Here is a 9,620-nt window from a genome sequence, read left to right on the forward strand (position 1 = left end):
TCACTAGAGGGCCAAGGCATATATTGTTATACCCTATATTTTCTAAACTCGAAATGTCTCTTAAGTTCCTTAGACATTGTCATGTGAGCTGGATAGGCTACGACACTATCAAACGACTCTAAGAAAAGGAGAATGTGATACCCCATAGTAGAGAAGGTTGGAAATGGAGTCATAAGAATCCGGAAGGAATTGGAGGCTAAAGTAATAAGTCGTTGGACTCGATTTACCTACGTAAGCTACTAACTTGGACGTCTTACATACTTAAGCTATTGGAGTACGTAACAAGCTTGCGTAGTATGGATGACATAGGTTCTTAAAATAAAATGAGATTACGAACCCACGAGGAAGAGGAAAAAATGACGCGGGGCAGCCAATGAGAGGGTGACACGTGGAAGAACCTCAAGCAAGCAGGTGACCCACCTGCTTGAAGGAGGTGGGCCCCAATGCCACGTGGCAGCTCCTCCTTCAGCGCATGGATGCGGTTGGCCAATAGGGGCTGGACACGTGTCACCTCTAGGAGCTGACACGTGTCACTCCCTAGGACCACATATATATTTGTATATACAGCATAAACTTCAGTTCTTATCCCAAATTTCAGCCAAAGTGAAGAGAAAACAAACCCTAATCTAGGGAGAAAAACATGGCGGCTAGAAGGAAACAATAAGGTAAGTCCCGGTTTCGTTCTGTAAATTAATTATCTAGCGTATACCACGATGATATGGAAGTATTAGTAGTATAAAATTAGGGTTTTGTGCAGCAAAAATCGGACAGCAAGCTGCCACGACGTTACAGCGCGCTAAAAAGAGTTCCGAGACACAATTTCAGCGAGTTCTAGCCAATTTTGGGAAAGGTAAGGTCTTACCCTCTAATTTAAAGTTTATGGTGTTATTATAGGGTGTATTACACACCTATAGGCTGCTGGAAGTGGGGCAAAAGTCGTGAAAAGTTCGACATTCAAAATAAATGAAATTGGAATCGCTATAGTCGAATTGTAATCGAATAATGCATTGTGCTTGTGGTGTATGACTGCTGGTCGTGTTGTGATGTATTTTGGTTCTGGAAATGAGTTAATAAGGGCGTGGGGGCTTCTGTTTGCAGCCACACGACCCTCCGCTTTGCACAAATTAAAGAATGCACGAAAGGAAGGATAAAAACCATAGTTTTGGTATCGTAGTTTTGAATGAGTTGTTTGGGGTTTATATTGTGTAATTTTGCTATAATATACATATATATGAGCTGTTTGTTATGTTGTTGGTTGAATTTAGGTGTTAATTACATGATTGGGGAATTCGGATAGGGCACATTATAGGGGAGGTGCTGTCCGATTTCCGTTAACGCCTTAACTAGTTAAGGGACTAGTCGAGAAGGTGAGCAAAGAGAGGAATGCTATGAATACTAGTGAGTAGTCTAAGTTGCTGAAAAGTGTAAGGTTGTTAATACTCGTATTACTTCCATGTTAAATAGGTTTCGAGGATAGTGACGCGAACACGGTTAAGAGAGGTCCATAAGAGGTATGTAAAGCCTATTCTTTCTCTTTTTTTGGCATGTCTTAGAGGCAAGTAAAAGGTGACATGATCTCTGAAATAATTTCATTTCTAAGTGTCTCATATTCACTTCTGTATGTTGAACTACATTCCTAGAACTTTCTATATGTTAAGGAAGAAATGAATGTAAAGACTTTACTTTACTTACCTGCATGCTTCGTAACTTTCCATGTCGTCAATTACTTCCTTCTATTGGTGTCGTCCTTCTGTTAAGATCCAAAGTTAGTATAAGAAATTTCCTATGACTCGGATCTAAAGCACGATCTCAGATGTGAAAGAAAGGTAACATCCTAAATGTCCTGTAGCTTCCTGTTTATGGATGTGGCGCGTAACACATCGATAATCAAGACTCTACTAGACATAGTCTGCAGATAATCCAACGATGAACTTCTTTGATACAACTTCTGTCACGACCAAACCCCATAGGCCGTGACTGGAGTCCGACCTGGACCCCCCGTATACCTAGGTATCAACTGTGGTCAAATTGAACTATAAATATAACAATATCATGTAAAATAGCTCTACTAGGCGATAACATTTTCATAAACTTGTAGCCCTTTTCGTTTGTATCACAATATGACAGGGCACGCAAGTCGACAAGGCTTCCATAATATAATAACATATATCATATATCATGTAGACCCATCTAAATCAAATTGACATACACAACCCACGTATACATGTCTGCAGACCTCTAAAAATATTAACAACAACATATGGTGGGATAGGGTGACCGTCGTATCCCTGAATAGACAAAACAATTTTATATATCAATGGGCCGTATCCAAAAACTAGGCTACGGTATAATGGAGCCTCTTTCAACTGAGCTGAATGGAATCCTAAGCTGACGGACTCCCAAAACCTGTACCTGTACCTGCGGGCATGAAATACAGCCCCCCCGAAGAAATGGGGTCAGTACGACATATGTACTGAGTATGTAAAACGTAACATAATACACTAGAGGTATATTCGAAATAGAGAAGCAGGGGAATAAATTATCAAATCGGAGACATGTACCTGTACTCTATGAATCACAAAAGCATGCATGCTCACTTTATACAATATAGCCGGCCTTTTCAGGGGTCCGGTGAATCACATCTGTAGGACCATCATAGGGCCGGCGCCATCACCACCTTATTACAATACATCATCATATATATATATACATACGTACCCGGCCCTCTAGTGAGGGGCTCGGTGGAAAATGCAGTGAATTGTGTACGATAACATACCCAGCCCGAGACTCGGTGAAAGAAGGGTTATAGTATACACAAGTAGAGTAGTGAGTAACTATATGCAATTTAAATCATTATACGAGACTCGACAAAATAAGAAAGTTAAGCTTTTGTTTGAGGATCCGAGCAATGGTGTAGTCATCTCAAGTATCCTCTAAATGCCATTATGGGCTGCCTCAAAGGTTAACTCAGGGACCCTAGACATGTATTAACATAGGGCCAATTTATTTATGGAATCAGAAACACTTGTTACCTTATAGTCTTTAGGACATAGAGCCTGTACATTTGTTACCCCTTTAATGTATAAAAGTTTCCAGGGAAATAGTTCAACTACTATAGGAGTTCAATATTCAGAGGTAATGAAGAGATGTTTAAGGATGGATTTACCCCGGAGCTCAGATCATATTCAACTTACAACTAAGACAAAGACATGCCTAAAAAAAGAAAGAGAATAAGTCCTATATAGTCTGTACTTTCCTTCAGGTGGTCATCATATACATATCTCGTACCCGGCCCATCCTGGGGCTCGGTGAACAATTATGGCATCATACTCTCATTTTCATACCAAGTACATATCAAGAGAAAGGAAAGTTAGTTTCCCATACACTACTCTTTAGCAGGTAGAAGCCTTAACGGGCAATGCTCAATTCTTGTAGGGGTGTCAACACTTAAGTGTAGTTAGGGATTATGAGGCGTACCTGGGGTTCAGGGAATGGAATTATCCCCACATTCCACATACAATTCACTTAAGTCTAAGACTTTCCAAAAGGAAAGAAGGATAGTTGTACTTACTTATACCAAAATATGCCAAGAGAAAGCTTTACATACCTTTTAGGAGTTACTCTTTATCCCGTTCGCCTCATCGTCCTTTGAACCTATTCAACATGAAAGTAATACGAATATCAACCACTCTTACCTTTCCAGCATCTTAAGTTGCACCTTAGTATTCCTGGAATCTATTTCCTTGTTCCTCTTTTCGACTAGTTCTTTAATTAGGTAAGGCGTTAACGAAAATTGGGCAGCACCTCCCCTATAATGTGCCCTATCCAAATTTCCAATTAGATCCCTAAACACTACAGCCAACCAACAACAATAACCTGCAACAAATGTTTAAGCAATTCACACCAACAATATACAACATAACCTCCAAACGACTCGCTTGAAATTACGATATCAAAATAGGGCGTTTAACCTTTATCTTGTAATCCCATTAATTATACGAAACAAGGGGTCTTGTGGCTGCGACCATCAACACCCACACCCCTTTTTGAATACATTTATTCCCTGCAACATCACCCCACACTCCTGCAACAGCACACCACAAGCCCAACACTTTCCTTTGACGACAATTTAACTATAGCGACTACAATTTGGATTGTCTCCAACGTCAAGCATTCCTATACCATTTTTATGTTTCAAGAAACAAAAAAGGCATATAATACACTCCATAACAACACCATAAAGTCTAAATTAAAAGGAGAAACCTTACCTTACCCGAAATAGGCCACAATTTGCCAAGACGCGCGTCAGAACTTCTCTAGACGCGCTGAAATTAGGAGGACTGTTTGTATGACTTCCTCGCTGCCCCAAATAGGAATTCCTTGTTATTAAACATCGTTATATAACCGCAGTATACCATAATTAATTAATTCATAGAACTAAAGTCGGGGCTTACCTCCAAAGGGCCAAACCCGTAGCCCCTCTCATCTTGCCTCCAACGTTTTTCCTCTTCTTTCTTTCACTTTTCTAGACGTAAAGATGAAGAGATGGTTCCGTATATGTCTTAAAATACATATATACATCTTCATGGGTTTGAGGAATATCGTAAATAATTAATTTATGGAGAAAAATTGAGGAACTCACCTTTAATTTTCCAAACCCATGGCTGCCTTTCTCTTTTCCTTCTGCACATTTTTCTCTCTATGTTCTTAGTTGATTTTTTGATAATGAATAAGTTAAGAGTCACATAATACATATATATATGAGGTGACACATTTCAGCCCCTAAGGGTGACACGTGTCAAGCCCTTATTGGGCCACCTTAACCATACTTCAAATAGGGTGCTGCCACGTGGCAGTGGGGTCCAACTCCCCCAAGAAGGTGGGTCCCCTACTTAACCCCAAGCAGGTGGGTCACCTTCAGCTACATGGCACTTCCCTAGGCTGCCATGTGGCACCTCTTCTTGCTGCCACGTGTCATCTTCTCGTCTCCCCCGTGGGTTTGTAATCCCGTCTTATTTTAAGAGCCGATGTAATCCGTACTACATAATCTTGGTATGTCCTTAAGTAGATTAGGTATGTAAGACTTCTAAGCTAGTAGATTATGTAGGTAATTCGAGTCCTACGATTCATTTGTTGGCCTCCAACTCATTCTGGATTCCTACGATTCTATTTCCAACTTTCCCTCTCACGGAGTATCACATTCTTCTTTCCTTAGAGTTGTTTGATGATGTCATAGCGTATACGGCTCACATGATAATGTCTAAGAAACTTGTAAGACATTCCGAGTTTAAAAGTGTGGGGTGTAACATCCTTTCCCCCTTTAGAACATTCGTCCCCGAATGTTAAACAAAACTTCCCTTAGCACCTTATACAAATCGTAGGGAGATTCTTTACTGTTGCCATAACACATACTTCCATCCAAGTACTTATTATACATGTTTCAAGAGTTGGGGTTACCTGTAGATATCGGGAATAGGTGCGAATACTTGTGTTTCATGTTCTCTTTAGCTTCTCCAGTCATTCTCTTTCTGCTTTTGGGTTTGCCACAGTATCTTGACGAAAGGCACGTCTTTAGTCCACAATCTTCTAGCTTGTTGATCTAAGATGGAGATAGGTTGTTCCTCAAAGGATTCTATCTTCTGGACACCATCTATAGAATATACCCTGGGTGGCTCGTTAGTACCCTTGTGAAGCATCTCTATCTAATGGACTGGGCGTATAGTTCTAACTAAGGGGGTAAATTCAACTTAGTGGCAACTTTGTCCACCTTACGAGCAACTTGATAAGTTCTAGCATATTTTGGGTTAAGTCTCCTTTTCTCGGTGACTCTATTATGAACATCCAATCATCAATTTGAACTCCGAATGTCGATGTCGAGAATCTGTATATCATTTATGTTGGCTTTGGGCTGTTAGTCAATAGCTTGCTTAATTATGTTGGGGCCTTTTTAGCTTAGTCTTTCTAACATCTTCCCATCTAATAGGGGACTTACACGTCTTGCCCTACCAGTCTTGTACGGGGCCATTGGTATACCAGAATGATAGCCCTTACGGTAGGTAAACTTAATAAGTGGTGGACGATCGTCCCAGTTACTCTTAAAGCCAACCATATAAGCTCGCAATATATTTTCTAGCATTTGATAGTATGCTCAGTCTATTCAGCAGCCCGAGGAAAATACGGTAGGAAGGCCTATCTATGCTCCCGACCTCTTCTTGGGCTATTGTCCAAATGTTAATCATAATTGAAGTCCTTCTATCTAAGATATTAGCTGGGAAAACCTCACGGAATCTTACTATCTCCATGTTCTATAACTCTACCTAATTTCAGCTACATAGGTGCTCTTGCTTGAAAGCAAATGGGCTGATTCATTAGCCTACTCACAATAACCCACATAGCACCCTACTCTTACAGAGTATAAAATAGGTTCATAATGACGTTGATAATTTGGGAACCGTTAGCCTCGTATAGTCCTTCTTGATTCTTTTCAGGACTTTAAATGGCATTTGATCTTTTGGGTCCTTCTTCCCTTTCTTTTTTCCAATCCTTAGGGTTGGCTACCGAATAATGCTGCAATCCCCTCATATAATTTCGAAGGAATTTTTGCATATAAATTGGCCATCCTGTAGTACCCAGCTAGTTCTGCCAGTTTTACTTAGACCCTTTCACAATTTCCCTTACTTCCGCTTGTAACCCTCTGGACACATTATTTTGTGTCATTCTTTACCTTTACAAGATTATGAGAGGGTACAAGAAGTATCCTAGAGTTACCTCGCTAGTCCTCATGTTGTACCTTGCCTTTTTCTCCCTTATCCTACACTCGATGTTGGGGTATATCCTTGGTCCAATCATGGCCATGTCTTACTTCACCCATAGTACTAATTCCATCTCGGTAGTTTGGCTTAACCTATCTTCGCATCTCTTGGAAGTTAATTATAACTTGGGCTCCTTCGCCTGGGATAATGGTTGTGGGGACTCCGTAAGGTACTACCACTCTTTTACCCTATAATTTTACACCTTCTCGGCTGAGTAGGTAGCCTTTGATCGAAGGAGCAAGGGCTAATATCGTTAAACCACAAGTAATATTCCCTCCAGAGTCATCTGGCACTGGACTGCGAAGTGAGTCTTGTAGTCCTGGTCATATTGTGGAATTTTCGACCTTGGGTATTACTTCCTGTCATCCATAAATTACATCGGTTAGTACCCTTACCTTTTGGGTTTTGCTTTTTCGCCTTAAGAGGTGACTGCCAAGTGGTGTCGAAATTCCCTCGCCCACTGGCCCATATAGTCCTTTTGTAGTTTTCCTCTCATTAACTAGTTCTATGTTATAGAGCTGTGGCATTTGAGTGCGTCGTCAGTTAGCAGATAGCTAATCCTTCTTGACTTGCTTAAATCCTTTTTTACAATACCCTCAACATAACGTATAGTACTCTAGGAACATAATCTTATGTCGTTTCTCTGCCGCTAGTTTAGATTCTTCCATTTCGCGTGATCATACCTGCACAAACGCATTAGGTTCCATCAGTATTTTAAAGTTAAGCATGCTGGGGCTAGAGTAGTACTGGGATGGGTGACCTCCCTGGGAAGTCTTCGTGTCACGTTTCATTGTAATCCTTGCCATAATGTACGAGGCACTCAACTTAGCTCCAGATTTACCTCAGCGTTGCCTCGTAAGTCTTTATGTTTTGCCTTGTCCTTTCCTCTGTTATCTTGCAACCAGTATCGGCGTAGACCTTTATCTCCACTATGACCATGTCCCTCCTTTTTTCGGTCATTTTGATTTAACTTCTCCTATTATATTTCCCCCCTTTCTGTACGCACCTATTCATTAGGGTGGGCTACTGAGTAGCGCTAAAATTAGTTCATATAGTGACCTTTGGAGCCGTTTTGAGTTTTGGCTATTATTAGCTGGCATAGATTTAAAGGAATTTGACATATAAACTCCCCTATCCTCTATTCACTTTGTGTTGTCCTCATTTTCTACCACAGGACGCTTTTTATTCCTTTTTCTTTGGTTATTTATCTATCGCAATGTCATTTTCGACTAACTCTATAACCAACATATTAGCTTTTGGTCTAGCATGCTGTCATTATCCTTCGTAATGTCTCTTAAGTTGGTCGATATCCTTTCATGGTTACACTCTTTTTTTATACGCAACCTCCTTCTAGTGTTATGTTGTTCAGGGTCTCGTCACATACTTCTTAACGCTGCCTTACGTAGCATTCTGGCTTCCATCTGATTATTGGTAGCTTACGGACCTTTCTAACTTGGTTCAGCAAGATATCTTATTGAAGTTTAGACGTCTATCTCAAATATATTTCCATATCAATTGTCTCCTCCTAGTTTTGCCATTTTCTCATTAACTTCCCTTCTTTATAGGGTACTCGTACTTTTATCTGCTTGTACCTTGCTCTATGTCTCTTTGTCCAGTCTCAATTTCACCCAATCTCTTCCTCCAATCTACTTGGCACTGTATCATGTCTCCGTCTATCTGCATATTTTATAATCGGTCTATCCGCGTACGGAGCCTTGGCTAAATTACAAAGCGACAAAAACCTTTCCATATTTAATGTGATGTCTTGTCTACTAATCGGTACTTGAATAATGTGACCCAAGGAACAAGTCATCCAAGTCCACCTTCTACTTTTCCTTTTCCTAGAATTACTTCGCACCTGTAGTCGTTCCAACTCTAATTAGGCAATTCTAGTATTCCGACGATAACTATTTAAGGTTTTCTTGAAGTAGTAACTTTATCCCAACCTATATCCTTCGCTTCTTGGGGAGAATAAAAGTTGCGCCATTTGTTCCTTAAGTTTTCCATCCTCATCCCCTAAGGGTTCCACTACTTTTGGGGCGACGTTGTGTACACGCATCATTTTTTTGTATCTTAAGCCCCATGCTTTTACTACATTCTCAACACAGTCCTTTAAGTTAGTCAATGCGTACTAAGTGCGTCTTACTAGTAGTTCCTCTTTATCCCTGCATATTCGTATCACACTGTTCAATTCATACTTACATATTCGTGTTCAGTTCCTGACATCTCTTTGAGGTGCTTCTATTTTGAAGTTCGTTTCCCAATTGGTCAGTGGATAACTATAAACTGTTACATAAACCATTTCCCGACCATTGTTGAAAGAAATCCGAATCTCTTAAACATCACAGTACTTCTTTTAATACTTACCCTTCCTGGTCTCCTTCTGAGTTTATCTCGAGTAATAAACAACTTATCTAATTTACAATTAGGAGTTGGGGGCTTAGTACTTTTCAAAAAGAGTATAGCTCAATTACTAGACACCTTACTGTCACGACCCAACCCTATAGGCCGCGATTGGGGTCCGACCTGGACCCCCGTTTACCTAGTTATGAACTATGGTAAAATTGAACAGTAAATAAAATAATATCATGTAACAGAGCCCCACTAGGCGATAACATTTTCATAAACCTGTAGCCCTTTTTGTTTGTATCACAACATGATAGGGCACACAAGACGACAAGGCTGCCATAACATAATAACATATATCATATATCATGAAGACCCAGCTGAATCAAACTGACATACACAACCCACATATACATGTCCGCAGACCTCTAAAAATATAAATGACAATATATGGCGGGACAG

At 40.2% G+C, this 9,620-nt stretch overlaps 1 pseudogene; it reads left to right on the top strand.

Moving 5' to 3' along the window:
• Positions 1-7,481: 7,481 nt before the first annotated feature.
• Positions 7,482-7,601, top strand: LOC129901810 (5S ribosomal RNA; annotated as a pseudogene).
• The last annotated feature ends 2,019 nt before the right edge of the window (positions 7,602-9,620 follow it).

This window comes from Solanum dulcamara, chromosome 8 (assembly GCF_947179165.1).
Source record: "Solanum dulcamara chromosome 8, daSolDulc1.2, whole genome shotgun sequence".
Lineage (NCBI taxonomy): Eukaryota > Viridiplantae > Streptophyta > Magnoliopsida > Solanales > Solanaceae > Solanum > Solanum dulcamara.